Source organism: Lathyrus oleraceus, chromosome 5 (assembly GCF_024323335.1).
Source record: "Lathyrus oleraceus cultivar Zhongwan6 chromosome 5, CAAS_Psat_ZW6_1.0, whole genome shotgun sequence".
Taxonomy (NCBI): domain Eukaryota; kingdom Viridiplantae; phylum Streptophyta; class Magnoliopsida; order Fabales; family Fabaceae; genus Lathyrus; species Lathyrus oleraceus.
Window position 1 is genome coordinate 6,154,266 of NC_066583.1, and position 19,963 is coordinate 6,174,228.

General features: G+C 27.3%; 10 non-coding genes across 10 annotated transcripts; all 10 read right to left on the reverse strand.

Moving 5' to 3' along the window:
• Positions 1–2,803: 2,803 nt before the first annotated feature.
• Positions 2,804–2,885, reverse strand: TRNAS-UGA (transfer RNA serine (anticodon UGA)). The gene has a single exon. It is a non-coding gene; the product is annotated as a tRNA-Ser (tRNA).
• A 1,741-nt stretch (positions 2,886–4,626) lies between these two features.
• On the reverse strand, positions 4,627–4,708 carry TRNAS-UGA (transfer RNA serine (anticodon UGA)). Its single transcript has one exon. It is a non-coding gene; the product is annotated as a tRNA-Ser (tRNA).
• Positions 4,709–6,447: 1,739 nt separating this feature from the next.
• On the reverse strand, positions 6,448–6,529 carry TRNAS-UGA (transfer RNA serine (anticodon UGA)). The gene has a single exon. It is a non-coding gene; the product is annotated as a tRNA-Ser (tRNA).
• A 1,738-nt stretch (positions 6,530–8,267) lies between these two features.
• On the reverse strand, positions 8,268–8,349 carry TRNAS-UGA (transfer RNA serine (anticodon UGA)). Its single transcript has one exon. It is a non-coding gene; the product is annotated as a tRNA-Ser (tRNA).
• A 1,741-nt stretch (positions 8,350–10,090) lies between these two features.
• Positions 10,091–10,172, reverse strand: TRNAS-UGA (transfer RNA serine (anticodon UGA)). The gene has a single exon. It is a non-coding gene; the product is annotated as a tRNA-Ser (tRNA).
• Positions 10,173–11,914: 1,742 nt separating this feature from the next.
• Positions 11,915–11,996, reverse strand: TRNAS-UGA (transfer RNA serine (anticodon UGA)). The gene has a single exon. It is a non-coding gene; the product is annotated as a tRNA-Ser (tRNA).
• Positions 11,997–13,738: 1,742 nt separating this feature from the next.
• On the reverse strand, positions 13,739–13,820 carry TRNAS-UGA (transfer RNA serine (anticodon UGA)). Its single transcript has one exon. It is a non-coding gene; the product is annotated as a tRNA-Ser (tRNA).
• Positions 13,821–15,552: 1,732 nt separating this feature from the next.
• On the reverse strand, positions 15,553–15,634 carry TRNAS-UGA (transfer RNA serine (anticodon UGA)). Its single transcript has one exon. It is a non-coding gene; the product is annotated as a tRNA-Ser (tRNA).
• Positions 15,635–17,371: 1,737 nt separating this feature from the next.
• Positions 17,372–17,453, reverse strand: TRNAS-UGA (transfer RNA serine (anticodon UGA)). The gene has a single exon. It is a non-coding gene; the product is annotated as a tRNA-Ser (tRNA).
• Positions 17,454–19,189: 1,736 nt separating this feature from the next.
• Positions 19,190–19,271, reverse strand: TRNAS-UGA (transfer RNA serine (anticodon UGA)). The gene has a single exon. It is a non-coding gene; the product is annotated as a tRNA-Ser (tRNA).
• Positions 19,272–19,963: the final 692 nt, after the last annotated feature.

Here is a 19,963-nt window from a genome sequence, read left to right on the forward strand (position 1 = left end):
TAGTAGATTTAATTCTCAATAACACTTATTTTAATTAATTTTCATTTTTATTTTTGAGATTATTGTTTTTAGATACTCTTGTTCTATAATAAAAAATTCGTCAAGGGGTCTGAAATCTGACACTAACAACTTGACATTGGTTTCTCTAGTTCGTGTTATGGAAATATTCAAGCAACAAGAGAAATGACGTGAGCATCGGCGACACAGAAAAACTAATAATAAATTATTTTCTGTGACAAATTTTGATTTGTAGGGATGATTTTGAGTATCTGAGTTTTATATTTGTAAATTATGGGTTTGGGTTAATGAATTCGACTTTTTTAATCATTTTTTATGGGGGCATACACAAGGGTTTCTATGATAACAAAATAAAATTACATAATTGTCACATAGACACATTATTGGATGTGACCGACTATTTATACCATAAGCAAAAATGTCATACATTTTAAATAATTGAGGAACTTAAATGATCCTTCATAAAATTATGTGACCAAAATTTATCCTTAGGACATTTTACGAGACCCCAAAAGGTATTAACCCATAAGTTTATTATACTTTAAAGAACCTATATTAATGTATACTTCCACCGTTTTTTATTAAAAGTTGTTTTGGGAAAATATTTTGTACAACAATGTAAGTCATTTTATTATATCAATAAATCATTAATGTTATTTTTCCTATTATACCCTTAAATATTTATTATTCTCTCTCTTTTTAATTATGTCAATTTGTTTTTCCAATACCATTAATGAAAGATAATTTTGTAAAATTCTTCATAATTTCTCTTTTTTATACCATCAATATTATATTTCTTAATACGTGTGAAAAGTCAAAAACGACTTATAATAAAAAACAGAGGGAGTATATCTTATAACTAAATATGTAACTAATTTTGAAAAATAGTAGATTTAATTCTCAATAACACTTATTTTAATTAATTTTCATTTTTATTTTTGAGATTATTGTTTTTAGATACTCTTGTTCTATAATAAAAAATTCGTCAAGGGGTCTGAAATCTGACACTAACAACTTGACATTGGTTTCTCTAGTTCGTGTTATGGAAATATTCAAGCAACAAGAGAATGACGTGAGCATCGGCGACACAGAAAACTAATAATAAATTATTTTCTGTGACAAATTTTGATTTGTAGGGATGATTTTGAGTATCTGAGTTTTATATTTGTAAATTATGGGTTTGGGTTAATGAATTCGATTTTTTAATCATTTTTTATGGGGGCATACACAAGGGTTTCTATGATAACAAAATAAAATTACATAATTGTCACATAGACACATTATTGGATGTGACCGACTATTTATACCATAAGCAAAAATGTCATACATTTTAAATAATTGAGGAACTTAAATGATCCTTCATAAAATTATGTGACCAAAATTTATCCTTAGGACATTTTACGAGACCCCAAAAGGTATTAACCCATAAGTTTATTATACTTTAAAGAACCTATATTAATGTATACTTCCACTGTTTTTTATTAAAAGTTGTTTTGGGAAAATATTTTGTACAACAATGTAAGTCATTTTATTATATCAATAAATCATTAATGTTATTTTTCCTATTATACCCTTAAATATTTATTATTCTCTCTCTTTTTATTATGTCAATTTGTTTTTCCAATACCATTAATGAAAGATAATTTTGTAAAATTCTTCATAATTTCTCTTTTTTATACCATCAATATTATATTTCTTAATACGTGTGAAAAGTCAAAAACGACTTATAATAAAAAACAGAGGGAGTATATCTTATAACTAAATATGTAACTAATTTTGAAAAATAGTAGATTTAATTCTCAATAACACTTATTTTAATTAATTTTCATTTTTATTTTTGAGATTATTGTTTTTAGATACTCTTGTTCTATAATAAAAAATTCGTCAAGGGGTCTGAAATCTGACACTAACAACTTGACATTGGTTTCTCTAGTTCGTGTTATGGAAATATTCAAGCAACAAGAGAAATGACGTGAGCATCGGCGACACAGAAAAACTAATAATAAATTATTTTCTGTGACAAATTTTGATTTGTAGGGATGATTTTGAGTATCTGAGTTTTATATTTGTAAATTATGGGTTTGGGTTAATGAATTCGACTTTTTTAATCATTTTTTATGGGGGCATACACAAGGGTTTCTATGATAACAAAATAAAATTACATAATTGTCACATAGACACATTATTGGATGTGACCGACTATTTATACCATAAGCAAAAATGTCATACATTTTAAATAATTGAGGAACTTAAATGATCCTTCATAAAATTATGTGACCAAAATTTATCCTTAGGACATTTTACGAGACCCCAAAAGGTATTAACCCATAAGTTTATTATACTTTAAAGAACCTATATTAATGTATACTTCCACCGTTTTTTATTAAAAGTTGTTTTGGGAAAATATTTTGTACAACAATGTAAGTCATTTTATTATATCAATAAATCATTAATGTTATTTTTCCTATTATACCCTTAAATATTTATTATTCTCTCTCTTTTTAATTATGTCAATTTGTTTTTCCAATACCATTAATGAAAGATAATTTTGTAAAATTCTTCATAATTTCTCTTTTTTATACCATCAATATTATATTTCTTAATACGTGTGAAAAGTCAAAAACGACTTATAATAAAAAACAGAGGGAGTATATCTTATAACTAAATATGTAACTAATTTTGAAAAATAGTAGATTTAATTCTCAATAACACTTATTTTAATTAATTTTCATTTTTATTTTTGAGATTATTGTTTTTAGATACTCTTGTTCTATAATAAAAAATTCGTCAACAGCAGGGTTCGAACCTGCGCGGGCGAAGCCCAATAGATTTCAAGTCTATCTCCTTAACCACTCGGACATATTGACTACATATTTGCCCAAATTCTATAGAGTTTGTTCCTCTAATTTGCAAGTTTAATTAAATTTAAAAATTAATTTTGTTAAAAAATCATACTTATTTTTGAAATGGAGAAAAAAAATGTGTCCTCTCTTTTCTAGCTTTATTTGTTTTAGGTTAATAACTTAATAAGGATCACAATAATACCTTAAATTTACAAGCTAAACCATATTTTTTTTCATTTATTTCATTTTCCTTAATCATTATTAAATACGTCTCATTGGCATCCAAGTAAGTATTGAGTGACATTGACACTTCAGTGAGTGATTTAGTGACGAACAAATTGGTCACTATAAGATATATTTTGGAATTTAAATATTAAATTCAAATTATGCGTCATAAAATATACAGATAGTTTGAAATTTCTCATTATCATATAATATTTATTAAACAAAATGAAATGGCAACTACCATTATGTCCATCTAGAAGTTAAACCCATTAACCACTTCTCCCACCTCCATACACAAAATCATGTTGTTTGAGATTTAAAAGTGGGGTGCTTTATATTATGTATAGGTTAGAAACTCATTTCAGTTCTCTCTCTATCCATAAACAAAAAATGGAACATTTATCTATTATCATATATGAAGATTTCGCCTTCCCTTTTCAAACAAGTCCTCAATAACCAATGATTAGCTTCACAAACTAAATTGGAAACAACATTAAAATGGAAAAATAAACCAATTAAGTATTCTGGTCTCCCATCGCAGACATCCTTCAAAGCAATATAACCACGGCCATATGTTGCCACAATACCTCACAAAAAACTTATTTTTCTTTAAATTTGGCTACGTATTGTTTCCCATCGTAAAGGGGTCTGAAATCTGACACTAACAACTTGACATTGGTTTCTCTAGTTCGTGTTATGGAAATATTCAAGCAACAAGAGAAATGACGTGAGCATCGGCGACACAGAAAAACTAATAATAAATTATTTTCTGTGACAAATTTTGATTTGTAGGGATGATTTTGAGTATCTGAGTTTTATATTTGTAAATTATGGGTTTGGGTTAATGAATTCGATTTTTTTAATCATTTTTTATGGGGGCATACACAAGGGTTTCTATGATAACAAAATAAAATTACATAATTGTCACATAGACACATTATTGGATGTGACCGACTATTTATACCATAAGCAAAAATGTCATACATTTTAAATAATTGAGGAACTTAAATGATCCTTCATAAAATTATGTGACCAAAATTTATCCTTAGGACATTTTACGAGACCCCAAAAGGTATTAACCCATAAGTTTATTATACTTCAAAGAACCTATATTAATGTATACTTCCACCGTTTTTTATTAAAAGTTGTTTTGGGAAAATATTTTGTACAACAATGTAAGTCATTTTATTATATCAATAAATCATTAATGTTATTTTTCCTATTATACCCTTAAATATTTATTATTCTCTCTCTTTTTAATTATGTCAATTTGTTTTTCCAATACCATTAATGAAAGATAATTTTGTAAAATTCTTCATAATTTCTCTTTTTTATACCATCAATATTATATTTCTTAATACGTGTGAAAAGTCAAAAACGACTTATAATAAAAAACAGAGGGAGTATATCTTATAACTAAATATGTAACTAATTTTGAAAAATAGTAGATTTAATTCTCAATAACACTTATTTTAATTAATTTTCATTTTTATTTTTGAGATTATTGTTTTTAGATACTCTTGTTCTATAATAAAAAATTCGTCAACAGCAGGGTTCGAACCTGCGCGGGCGAAGCCCAATAGATTTCAAGTCTATCTCCTTAACCACTCGGACATATTGACTACATGTTTGCCCAAATTCTATAGAGTTTGTTCCTCTAATTTGCAAGTTTAATTAAATTTAAAAATTAATTTTGTTAAAAAATCATACTTATTTTTGAAATGGAGAAAAAAAATGTGTCCTCTCTTTTCTAGCTTTATTTGTTTTAGGTTAATAACTTAATAAGGATCACAATAATACCTTAAATTTACAAGCTAAACCATATTTTTTTTCATTTATTTCATTTTCCTTAATCATTATTAAATACGTCTCATTGGCATCCAAGTAAGTATTGAGTGACATTGACACTTCAGTGAGTGATTTAGTGACGAACAAATTGGTCACTATAAGATATATTTTGGAATTTAAATATTAAATTCAAATTATGCGTCATAAAATATACAGATAGTTTGAAATTTCTCATTATCATATAATATTTATTAAACAAAATGAAATGGCAACTACCATTATGTCCATCTAGAAGTTAAACCCATTAACCACTTCTCCCACCTCCATACACAAAATCATGTTGTTTGAGATTTAAAAGTGGGGTGCTTTATATTATGTATAGGTTAGAAACTCATTTCAGTTCTCTCTCTATCCATAAACAAAAATGGAACATTTATCTATTATCATATATGAAGATTTCGCCTTCCCTTTTCAAACAAGTCCTCAATAACCAATGATTAGCTTCACAAACTAAATTGGAAACAACATTAAAATGGAAAAATAAACCAATTAAGTATTCTGGTCTCCCATCGCAGACATCCTTCAAAGCAATATAACCACGGCCATATGTTGCCACAATACCTCACAAAAAACTTATTTTTCTTTAAATTTGGCTACGTATTGTTTCCCATCGTAAAGGGGTCTGAAATCTGACACTAACAACTTGACATTGGTTTCTCTAGTTCGTGTTATGGAAATATTCAAGCAACAAGAGAAATGACGTGAGCATCGGCGACACAGAAAAACTAATAATAAATTATTTTCTGTGACAAATTTTGATTTGTAGGGATGATTTTGAGTATCTGAGTTTTATATTTGTAAATTATGGGTTTGGGTTAATGAATTCGATTTTTTTAATCATTTTTTATGGGGGCATACACAAGGGTTTCTATGATAACAAAATAAAATTACATAATTGTCACATAGACACATTATTGGATGTGACCGACTATTTATACCATAAGCAAAAATGTCATACATTTTAAATAATTGAGGAACTTAAATGATCCTTCATAAAATTATGTGACCAAAATTTATCCTTAGGACATTTTACGAGACCCCAAAAGGTATTAACCCATAAGTTTATTATACTTCAAAGAAACTATATTAATGTATACTTCCACCGTTTTTTATTAAAAGTTGTTTTGGGAAAATATTTTGTACAACAATGTAAGTCATTTTATTATATCAATAAATCATTAATGTTATTTTTCCTATTATACCCTTAAATATTTATTATTCTCTCTCTTTTTAATTATGTCAATTTGTTTTTCCAATACCATTAATGAAAGATAATTTTGTAAAATTCTTCATAATTTCTCTTTTTTATACCATAATATTATATTTCTTAATACGTGTGAAAAGTCAAAAACGACTTATAATAAAAAACAGAGGGAGTATATCTTATAACTAAATATGTAACTAATTTTGAAAAATAGTAGATTTAATTCTCAATAAAACTTATTTTAATTAATTTTCATTTTTATTTTTGAGATTATTGTTTTTAGATACTCTTGTTCTATAATAAAAAATTCGTCAACAGCAGGGTTCAAACCTGCGCGGGCGAAGCCCAATAGATTTCAAGTCTATCTCCTTAACCACTCGGACATATTGACTACATGTTTGCCCAAATTCTATAGAGTTTGTTCCTCTAATTTGCAAGTTTAATTAAATTTAAAAATTAATTTTGTTAAAAAATCATACTTATTTTTGAAATGGAGAAAAAAATGTGTCCTCTCTTTTCTAGCTTTATTTGTTTTAGGTTAATAACTTAATAAGGATCACAATAATATCTTAAATTTACAAGCCAAAACATATTTTTTTCATTTATTTCATTTTCCTTAATCATTATTAAATACGTCTCATTGGCATCCAAGTAAGTATTGAGTGACATTGACACTTCAGTGAGTGATTTAGTGACGAACAAATTGGTCACTATAAGATATATTTTGGAATTTAAATATTAAATTCAAATTATGCGTCATAAAATATACAGATAGTTTGAAATTTCTCATTATCATATAATATTTATTAAACAAAATGAAATGGCAACTACCATTATGTCCATCTAGAAGTTAAACCCATTAACCACTTCTCCCACCTCCATACACAAAATCATGTTGTTTGAGATTTAAAAGTGGGGTGTTTTATATTATGTATAGGTTAGAAACTCATTTCAGTTCTCTCTCTATCCATAAACAAAAAATGGAACATTTATCTATTATCATATATGAAGATTTCGCCTTCCCTTTTCAAACAAGTCCTCAATAACCAATGATTAGCTTCACAAACTAAATTGGAAACAACATTAAAATGGAAAAATAAACCAATTAAGTATTCTGGTCTCCCATCGCAGACATCCTTCAAAGCAATATAACCACGGCCATATGTTGCCAGAATACCTCACAAAAAACTTATTTTTCTTTAAATTTGGCTACGTATTGTTTCCCATCGTAAAGGGGTCTGAAATCTGACACTAACAACTTGACATTGGTTTCTCTAGTTCGTGTTATGGAAATATTCAAGCAACAAGAGAAATGACGTGAGCATCGGCGACACAGAAAAACTAATAATAAATTATTTTCTGTGACAAATTTTGATTTGTAGGGATGGTTTTGAGTATCTGAGTTTTATATTTGTAAATTATGGGTTTGGGTTAATGAATTCGATTTTTTTAATCATTTTTTATGGGGGCATACACAAGGGTTTCTATGATAACAAAATAAAATTACATAATTGTCACATAGACACATTATTGGATGTGACCGACTATTTATACCATAAGCAAAAATGTCATACATTTTAAATAATTGAGGAACTTAAATGATCCTTCATAAAATTATGTGACCAAAATTTATCCTTAGGACATTTTACGAGACCCCAAAAGGTATTAACCCATAAGTTTATTATACTTCAAAGAAACTATATTAATGTATACTTCCACCGTTTTTTATTAAAAGTTGTTTTGGGAAAATATTTTGTACAACAATGTAAGTCATTTTATTATATCAATAAATCATTAATGTTATTTTTCCTATTATACCCTTAAATATTTATTATTCTCTCTCTTTTTAATTATGTCAATTTGTTTTTCCAATACCATTAATGAAAGATAATTTTGTAAAATTCTTCATAATTTCTCTTTTTATACCATAAATATTATATTTCTTAATACGTGTGAAAAGTCAAAAACGACTTATAATAAAAAACAGAGGGAGTATATCTTATAACTAAATATGTAACTAATTTTGAAAAATAGTAGATTTAATTCTCAATAAAACTTATTTTAATTAATTTTCATTTTTATTTTTGAGATTATTGTTTTTAGATACTCTTGTTCTATAATAAAAAATTCGTCAACAGCAAGGTTCGAACCTGCGCGGGCGAAGCCCAATAGATTTCAAGTCTATCTCCTTAACCACTCGGACATATTGACTACATGTTTGCCCAAATTCTATAGAGTTTTTTCCTCTAATTTGCAAGTTTAATTAAATTTAAAAATTAATTTTGTTAAAAAATCATACTTATTTTTGAAATGGAGAAAAAAAATGTGTCCTCTCTTTTCTAGCTTTATTTGTTTTAGGTTAATAACTTAATAAGGATCACAATAATACCTTAAATTTACAAGCTAAACCATATTTTTTTTCATTTTTTTCATTTTCCTTAATCATTATTAAATACGTCTCATTGGCATCCAAGTAAGTATTGAGTGACATTGACACTTCAGTGAGTGATTTAGTGACGAACAAATTGGTCACTATAAGATATATTTTGGAATTTAAATATTAAATTCAAATTATGCGTCATAAAATATACAGATAGTTTGAAATTTCTCATTATCATATAATATTTATTAAACAAAATGAAATGGCAACTACCATTATGTCCATCTAGAAGTTAAACCCATTAACCACTTCTCCCACCTCCATACACAAAATCATGTTGTTTGAGATTTAAATGTGGGGTGCTTTATATTATGTATAGGTTAGAAACTCATTTCAGTTCTCTCTCTATCCATAAACAAAAAATGGAACATTTATCTATTATCATATATGAAGATTTCGCCTTCCCTTTTCAAACAAGTCCTCAATAACCAATGATTAGCTTCACAAACTAAATTGGAAACAACATTAAAATGGAAAAATAAACCAATTAAGTATTCTGGTCTCCCATCGCAGACATCCTTCAAAGCAATATAACCACGGCCATATGTTGCCCCAATACCTCACAAAAAACTTATTTTTCTTTAAATTTGGCTACGTATTGTTTCCCATCGTAAAGGGGTCTGAAATCTGACACTAACAACTTGACATTGGTTTCTCTAGTTCGTGTTATGGAAATATTCAAGCAACAAGAGAAATGACGTGAGCATCGGCGACACAGAAAAACTAATAATAAATTATTTTCTGTGACAAATTTTGATTTGTAGGGATGGTTTTGAGTATCTGAGTTTTATATTTGTAAATTATGGGTTTGGGTTAATGAATTCGATTTTTTTAATCATTTTTTATGGGGGCATACACAAGGGTTTCTATGATAACAAAATAAAATTACATAATTGTCACATAGACACATTATTGGATGTGACCGACTATTTATACCATAAGCAAAAATGTCATACATTTTAAATAATTGAGGAACTTAAATGATCCTTCATAAAATTATGTGACCAAAATTTATCCTTAGGACATTTTACGAGACCCCAAAAGGTATTAACCCATAAGTTTATTATACTTCAAAGAAACTATATTAATGTATACTTCCACCGTTTTTTATTAAAAGTTGTTTTGGGAAAATATTTTGTACAACAATGTAAGTCATTTTATTATATCAATAAATCATTAATGTTATTTTTCCTATTATACCCTTAAATATTTATTATTCTCTCTCTTTTTAATTATGTCAATTTGTTTTTCCAATACCATTAATGAAAGATAATTTTGTAAAATTCTTCATAATTTCTCTTTTTTATACCATAAATATTATATTTCTTAATACGTGTGAAAGGTCAAAAACGACTTATAATAAAAAACAGAGGGAGTATATCTTATAACTAAATATGTAACTAATTTTGAAAAATAGTAGATTTAATTCTCAATAAAACTTATTTTAATTAATTTTCATTTTTATTTTTGAGATTATTGTTTTTAGATACTCTTGTTCTATAATAAAAAATTCGTCAACAGAAGGGTTCGAACCTGCGCGGGCGAAGCCCAATAGATTTCAAGTCTATCTCCTTAACCACTCGGACATATTGACTACATGTTTGCCCAAATTCTATAGAGTTTGTTCCTCTAATTTGCAAGTTTAATTAAATTTAAAAATTAATTTTGTTAAAAAATCATACTTATTTTTGAAATGGAGAAAAAAAAATGTGTCCTCTCTTTTCTAGCTTTATTTGTTTTAGGTTAATAACTTAATAAGGATCACAATAATACCTTAAATTTACAAGCTAAACCATATTTTTTTTCTTTTTTTTTCATTTTCCTTAATCATTATTAAATACGTCTCATTGGCATCCAAGTAAGTATTGAGTGACATTGACACTTCAGTGAGTGATTTAGTGACGAACAAATTGGTCACTATAAGATATATTTTGGAATTTAAATATTAAATTCAAATTATGCGTCATAAAATATACAGATAGTTTGAAATTTCTCATTATCATATAATATTTATTAAACAAAATGAAATGGCAACTACCATTATGTCCATCTAGAAGTTAAACCCATTAACCACTTCTCCCACCTCCATACACAAAATCATGTTGTTTGAGATTTAAATGTGGGGTGCTTTATATTATGTATAGGTTAGAAACTCATTTCAGTTCTCTCTCTATCCATAAACAAAAAATGGAACATTTATCTATTATCATATATGAAGATTTCGCCTTCCCTTTTCAAACAAGTCCTCAATAACCAATGATTAGCTTCACAAACTAAATTGGAAACAACATTAAAATGGAAAAATAAACCAATTAAGTATTCTGGTCTCCCATCGCAGACATCCTTCAAAGCAATATAACCACGGCCATATGTTGCCAGAATACCTCATAAAAAACTTATTTTTCTTTAAATTTGGCTACGTATTGTTTCCCATCGTAAAGGGGTCTGAAATCTGACACTAACAACTTGACATTGGTTTCTCTAGTTCGTGTTATGGAAATATTCAAGCAACAAGAGAAATGACGTGAGCATCGGCGACACAGAAAAACTAATAATAAACTATTTTCTGTGACAAATTTTGATTTGTAGGGATGGTTTTGAGTATCTGAGTTTATATTTGTAAATTATGGGTTTGGGTTAATGAATTCGATTTTTTTAATCATTTTTTATGGGGGCATACACAAGGGTTTCTATGATAACAAAATAAAATTACATAATTGTCACATAGACACATTATTGGATGTCACCGACTATTTATACCATAAGCAAAAATGTCATACATTTTAAATAATTGAGGAACTTAAATGATCCTTCATAAAATTATGTGACCAAAATTTATCCTTAGGACATTTTACGAGACCCCAAAAGGTATTAACCCATAAGTTTATTATACTTCAAAGAAACTATATTAATGTATACTTCCACCGTTTTTTATTAAAAGTTGTTTTGGGAAAATATTTTGTACAACAATGTAAGTCATTTTATTATATCAATAAATCATTAATGTTATTTTTCCTATTATACCCTTAAATATTTATTATTCTCTCTCTTTTTAATTATGTCAATTTGTTTTTCCAATACCATTAATGAAAGATAATTTTGTAAAATTCTTCATAATTTCTCTTTTTTATACCATAAATATTATATTTCTTAATACGTGTGAAAAGTCAAAAACGACTTATAATAAAAAATAGAGGGAGTATATCTTATAACTAAATATGTAACTAATTTTGAAAAATAGTAGATTTAATTCTCAATAAAACTTATTTTAATTAATTTTCATTTTTATTTTTGAGATTATTGTTTTTAGATACTCTTGTTCTATAATAAAAAATTCGTCAACAGCAGGGTTCGAACCTGCGCGGGCGAAGCCCAATAGATTTCAAGTCTATCTCCTTAACCACTCGGACATATTGACTACATGTTTGCCCAAATTCTATAGAGTTTGTTCCTCTAATTTGCAAGTTTAATTAAATTTAAAAATTAATTTTGTTAAAAAATCATACTTATTTTTGAAATGGAGAAAAAAAATGTGTCCTCTCTTTTCTAGCTTTATTTGTTTTAGGTTAATAACTTAATAAGGATCACAATAATACCTTAAATTTACAAGCTAAACCATATTTTTTTTCATTTTTTTCATTTTCCTTAATCATTATTAAATACGTCTCATTGGCATCCAAGTAAGTATTGAGTGACATTGACACTTCAGTGAGTGATTTAGTGACGAACAAATTGGTCACTATAAGATATATTTTGGAATTTAAATATTAAATTCAAATTATGCGTCATAAAATATACAGATAGTTTGAAATTTCTCATTATCATATAATATTTATTAAACAAAATGAAATGGCAACTACCATTATGTCCATCTAGAAGTTAAACCCATTAACCACTTCTCCCACCTCCATACACAAAATCATGTTGTTTGAGATTTAAATGTGGGGTGCTTTATATTATGTATAGGTTAGAAACTCATTTCAGTTCTCTCTCTATCCATAAACAAAAAATGGAACATTTATCTATTATCATATATGAAGATTTCGCCTTCCCTTTTCAAACAAGTCCTCAATAACCAATGATTAGCTTCACAAACTAAATTGGAAACAACATTAAAATGGAAAAATAAACCAATTAAGTATTCTGGTCTCCCATCGCAGACATCCTTCAAAGCAATATAACCACGGCCATATGTTGCCCCACAATACCTCACAAAAAACTTATTTTTCTTTAAATTTGGCTACGTATTGTTTCCCATCGTAAAGGGGTCTGAAATCTGACACTAACAACTTGACATTGGTTTCTCTAGTTCGTGTTATGGAAATATTCAAGCAACAAGAGAAATGACGTGAGCATCGGCGACACAGAAAAACTAATAATAAATTATTTTCTGTGACAAATTTTGATTTGTAGGGATGATTTTGAGTATCTGAGTTTTATATTTGTAAATTATGGGTTTGGGTTAATGAATTCGATTTTTTTAATCATTTTTTATGGGGGCATACACAAGGGTTTCTATGATAACAAAATAAAATTACATAATTGTCACATAGACACATTATTGGATGTGACCGACTATTTATACCATAAGCAAAAATGTCATACATTTTAAATAATTGAGGAACTTAAATGATCCTTCATAAAATTATGTGACCAAAATTTATCCTTAGGACATTTTACGAGACCCCAAAAGGTATTAACCCATAAGTTTATTATACTTCAAAGAAACTATATTAATGTATACTTCCACCGTTTTTTATTAAAAGTTGTTTTGGGAAAATATTTTGTACAACAATGTAAGTCATTTTATTATATCAATAAATCATTAATGTTATTTTTCCTATTATACCCTTAAATATTTATTATTCTCTCTCTTTTTAATTATGTCAATTTGTTTTTCCAATACCATTAATGAAAGATAATTTTGTAAAATTCTTCATAATTTCTCTTTTTTATACCATAAATATTATATTTCTTAATACGTGTGAAAAGTCAAAAACGACTTATAATAAAAAACAGAGGGAGTATATCTTATAACTAAATATGTAACTAATTTTGAAAAATAGTAGATTTAATTCTCAATAAAACTTATTTTAATTAATTTTCATTTTTATTTTGAGATTATTGTTTTTAGATACTCTTGTTCTATAATAAAAAATTCGTCAACAGCAGGGTTCGAACCTGCGCGGGCGAAGCCCAATAGATTTCAAGTCTATCTCCTTAACCACTCGGACATATTGACTACATGTTTGCCCAAATTCTATAGAGTTTGTTCCTCTAATTTGCAAGTTTAATTAAATTTAAAAATTAATTTTGTTAAAAAATCATACTTATTTTTGAAATGGAGAAAAAAATGTGTCCTCTCTTTTCTAGCTTTATTTGTTTTAGGTTAATAACTTAATAAGGATCACAATAATACCTTAAATTTACAAGCTAAACCATATTTTTTTTCTTTTTTTTCATTTTCCTTAATCATTATTAAATACGTCTCATTGGCATCCAAGTAAGTATTGAGTGACATTGACACTTCAGTGAGTGATTTAGTGACGAACAAATTGGTCACTATAAGATATATTTTGGAATTTAAATATTAAATTCAAATTATGCGTCATAAAATATACAGATAGTTTGAAATTTCTCATTATCATATAATATTTATTAAACAAAATGAAATGGCAACTACCATTATGTCCATCTAGAAGTTAAACCCATTAACCACTTCTCCCACCTCCATACACAAAATCATGTTGTTTGAGATTTAAAAGTGGGGTGCTTTATATTATGTATAGGTTAGAAACTCATTTCAGTTCTCTCTCTATCCATAAACAAAAATGGAACATTTATCTATTATCATATATGAAGATTTCGCCTTCCCTTTTCAAACAAGTCCTCAATAACCAATGATTAGCTTCACAAACTAAATTGGAAACAACATTAAAATGGAAAAATAAACCAATTAAGTATTCTGGTCTCCCATCGCAGACATCCTTCAAAGCAATATAACCACGGCCATATGTTGCCCAATACCTCACAAAAAACTTATTTTTCTTTAAATTTGGCTACGTATTGTTTCCCATCGTAAAGGGGTCTGAAATCTGACACTAACAACTTGACATTGGTTTCTCTAGTTCGTGTTATGGAAATATTCAAGCAACAAGAGAAATGACGTGAGCATCGGCGACACAGAAAAACTAATAATAAATTATTTTCTGTGACAAATTTTGATTTGTAGGGATGGTTTTGAGTATCTGAGTTTTATATTTGTAAATTATGGGTTTGGGTTAATGAATTCGATTTTTTTAATCATTTTTTATGGGGGCATACACAAGGGTTTCTATGATAACAAAATAAAATTACATAATTGTCACATAGACACATTATTGGATGTGACCGACTATTTATACCATAAGCAAAAATGTCATACATTTTAAATAATTGAGGAACTTAAATGATCCTTCATAAAATTATGTGACCAAAATTTATCCTTAGGACATTTTACGAGACCCCAAAAGGTATTAACCCATAAGTTTATTATACTTCAAAGAAACTATATTAATGTATACTTCCACCGTTTTTTATTAAAAGTTGTTTTGGGAAAATATTTTGTACAACAATGTAAGTCATTTTATTATATCAATAAATCATTAATGTTATTTTTCCTATTATACCCTTAAATATTTATTATTCTCTCTCTTTTTAATTATGTCAATTTGTTTTTCCAATACCATTAATGAAAGATAATTTTGTAAAATTCTTCATAATTTCTCTTTTTTATACCATAAATATTATATTTCTTAATACGTGTGAAAAGTCAAAAACGACTTATAATAAAAAACAGAGGGAGTATATCTTATAACTAAATATGTAACTAATTTTGAAAAATAGTAGATTTAATTCTCAATAAAACTTATTTTAATTAATTTTCATTTTTGAGATTATTGTTTTTAGATACTCTTGTTCTATAATAAAAAATTCGTCAACAGCAGGGTTCGAACCTGCGCGGGCGAAGCCCAATAGATTTCAAGTCTATCTCCTTAACCACTCGGACATATTGACTACATGTTTGCCCAAATTCTATAGAGTTTGTTCCTCTAATTTGCAAGTTTAATTAAATTTAAAAATAATTTTGTTAAAAAATCATACTTATTTTTGAAATGGAGAAAAAAATGTGTCCTCTCTTTTCTAGCTTTATTTGTTTTAGGTTAATAACTTAATAAGGATCACAATAATACCTTAAATTTACAAGCTAAACCATATTTTTTTCATTTTTTTCATTTTCCTTAATCATTATTAAATACGTCTCATTGGCATCCAAGTAAGTATTGAGTGACATTGACACTTCAGTGAGTGATTTAGTGACGAACAAATTGGTCACTATAAGATATATTTTGGAATTTAAATATTAAATTCAAATTATGCGTCATAAAATATACAGATAGTTTGAAATTTCTCATTATCATATAATATTTATTAAACAAAATGAAATGGCAACTACCATTATGTCCATCTAGAAGTTAAACCCATTAACCACTTCTCCCACCTCCATACACAAAATCATGTTGTTTGAGATTTAAATGTGGGGTGCTTTATATTATGTATAGGTTAGAAACTCATTTCAGTTCTCTCTCTATCCATAAACAAAAAATGGAACATTTATCTATTATCATATATGAAGATTTCGCCTTCCCTTTTCAAACAAGTCCTCAATAACCAATGATTAGCTTCACAAACTAAATTGGAAACAACATTAAAATGGAAAAATAAACCAATTAAGTATTCTGGTCTCCCATCGCAGACATCCTTCAAAGCAATATAACCACGGCCATATGTTGCCCCAATACCTCACAAAAAACTTATTTTTCTTTAAATTTGGCTACGTATTGTTTCCCATCGTAAAGGGGTCTGAAATCTGACACTAACAACTTGACATTGGTTTCTCTAGTTCGTGTTATGGAAATATTCAAGCAACAAGAGAAATGACGTGAGCATCGGCGACACAGAAAAACTAATAATAAATTATTTTCTGTGACAAATTTTGATTTGTAGGGATGGTTTTGAGTATCTGAGTTTTATATTTGTAAATTATGGGTTTGGGTTAATGAATTCGATTTTTTTAATCATTTTTTATGGGGGCATACACAAGGGTTTCTATGATAACAAAATAAAATTACATAATTGTCACATAGACACATTATTGGATGTGACCGACTATTTATACCATAAGCAAAAATGTCATACATTTTAAATAATTGAGGAACTTAAATGATCCTTCATAAAATTATGTGACCAAAATTTATCCTTAGGACATTTTACGAGACCCCAAAAGGTATTAACCCATAAGTTTATTATACTTCAAAGAAACTATATTAATGTATACTTCCACCGTTTTTTATAAAAGTTGTTTTGGGAAAATATTTTGTACAACAATGTAAGTCATTTTATTATATCAATAAATCATTAATGTTATTTTTCCTATTATACCCTTAAATATTTATTATTCTCTCTCTTTTTAATTATGTCAATTTGTTTTTCCAATACCATTAATGAAAGATAATTTTGTAAAATTCTTCATAATTTCTCTTTTTTATACCATAAATATTATATTTCTTAATACGTGTGAAAAGTCAAAAACGACTTATAATAAAAAACAGAGGGAGTATATCTTATAACTAAATATGTAACTAATTTTGAAAAATAGTAGATTTAATTCTCAATAAAACTTATTTTAATTAATTTTCATTTTTATTTTTGAGATTATTGTTTTTAGATACTCTTGTTCTATAATAAAAAATTCGTCAACAGCAGGGTTCGAACCTGCGCGGGCGAAGCCCAATAGATTTCAAGTCTATCTCCTTAACCACTCGGACATATTGACTACATGTTTGCCCAAATTCTATAGAGTTTGTTCCTCTAATTTGCAAGTTTAATTAAATTTAAAAATTAATTTTGTTAAAAAATCATACTTATTTTTGAAATGGAGAAAAAAAATGTGTCCTCTCTTTTCTAGCTTTATTTGTTTTAGGTTAATAACTTAATAAGGATCACAATAATACCTTAAATTTACAAGCTAAACCATATTTTTTTTCTTTTTTTTTCATTTTCCTTAATCATTATTAAATACGTCTCATTGGCATCCAAGTAAGTATTGAGTGACATTGACACTTCAGTGAGTGATTTAGTGACGAACAAATTGGTCACTATAAGATATATTTGGAATTTAAATATTAAATTCAAATTATGCGTCATAAAATATACAGATAGTTTGAAATTTCTCATTATCATATAATATTTATTAAACAAAATGAAATGACAACTACCATTATGTCCATCTAGAAGTTAAACCCATTAACCACTTCTCCCACCTCCATACACAAAATCATGTTGTTTGAGATTTAAATGTGGGGTGCTTTATATTATGTATAGGTTAGAAACTCATTTCAGTTCTCTCTCTATCCATAAACAAAAAATGGAACATTTATCTATTATCATATATGAAGATTTCGCCTTTCCTTTTCAAACAAGTCCTCAATAACCAATGATTAGCTTCACAAACTAAATTGGAAACAACATTAAAATGGAAAAATAAACCAATTAAGTATTCTGGTCTCCCATCGCAGACATCCTTCAAAGCAATATAACCACGGCCATATGTTGCCAGAATACCTCATAAAAAACTTATTTTTCTTTAAATTTGGCTACGTATTGTTTCCCATCGTAAAGGGGTCTGAAATCTGACACTAACAACTTGACATTGGTTTCTCTAGTTCGTGTTATGGAAATATTCAAGCAACAAGAGAAATGACGTGAGCATCGGCGACACAGAAAAACTAATAATAAACTATTTTCTGTGACAAATTTTGATTTGTAGGGATGGTTTGAGTATCTGAGTTTATATTTGTAAATTATGGGTTTGGGTTAATGAATTCGATTTTTTAATCATTTTTTATGGGGGCATACACAAGGGTTTCTATGATAACAAAATAAAATTACATAATTGTCACATAGACACATTATTGGATGTGACCGACTATTTATACCATAAGCAAAAATGTCATACATTTTAAATAATTGAGGAACTTAAATGATCCTTCATAAAATTATGTGACCAAAATTTATCCTTAGGACATTTTACGAGACCCCAAAAGGTATTAACCCATAAGTTTATTATACTTCAAAGAAACTATATTAATGTATACTTCCACCGTTTTTTATTAAAAGTTGTTTTGGGAAATATTTTGTACAACAATGTAAGTCATTTTATTATATCAATAAATCATTAATGTTATTTTTCCTATTATACCCTTAAATATTTATTATTCTCTCTCTTTTTAATTATGTCAATTTGTTTTTCCAATACCATTAATGAAAGATAATTTTGTAAAATTCTTCATAATTTCTCTTTTTATACCATAAATATTATATTTCTTAATACGTGTGAAAAGTCAAAAACGACTTATAATAAAAAACAGAGGGAGTATATCTTATAACTAAATATGTAACTAATTTTGAAAAATAGTAGATTTAATTCTCAATAAAACTTATTTTAATTAATTTTCATTTTTATTTTTGAGATTATTGTTTTTAGATACTCTTGTTCTATAATAAAAAATTCGTCAACAGCAGGGTTCGAACCTGCGCGGGCGAAGCCCAATAGATTTCAAGTCTATCTCCTTAACCACTCGGACATATTGACTACATGTTTGCCCAAATTCTATAGAGTTTGTTCCTCTAATTTGCAAGTTTAATTAAATTTAAAAATTAATTTTGTTAAAAAATCATACTTATTTTTGAAATGGAGAAAAAAATGTGTCCTCTCTTTTCTAGCTTTATTTGTTTTAGGTTAATAACTTAATAAGGATCACAATAATACCTTAAATTTACAAGCCAAACCATATTTTTTTTCATTTTTTTCATTTTCCTTAATCATTATTAAATACGTCTCATTGGCATCCAAGTAAGTATTGAGTGACATTGACACTTCAGTGAGTGATTTAGTGACGAACAAATTGGTCACTATAAGATATATTTTGGAATTTAAATATTAAATTCAAATTATGCGTCATAAAATATACAGATAGTTTGAAATTTCTCATTATCATATAATATTTATTAAACAAAATGAAATGGCAACTACCATTATGTCCATCTAGAAGTTAAACCCATTAACCACTTCTCCCACCTCCATACACAAAATCATGTTGTTTGAGATTTAAATGTGGGGTGCTTTATATTATGTATAGGTTAGAAACTCATTTCAGTTCTCTCTCTATCCATAAACAAAAAATGGAACATTTATCTATTATCATATATGAAGATTTCGCCTTCCCTTTTCAAACAAGTCCTCAATAACCAATGATTAGCTTCACAAACTAAATTGGAAACAAC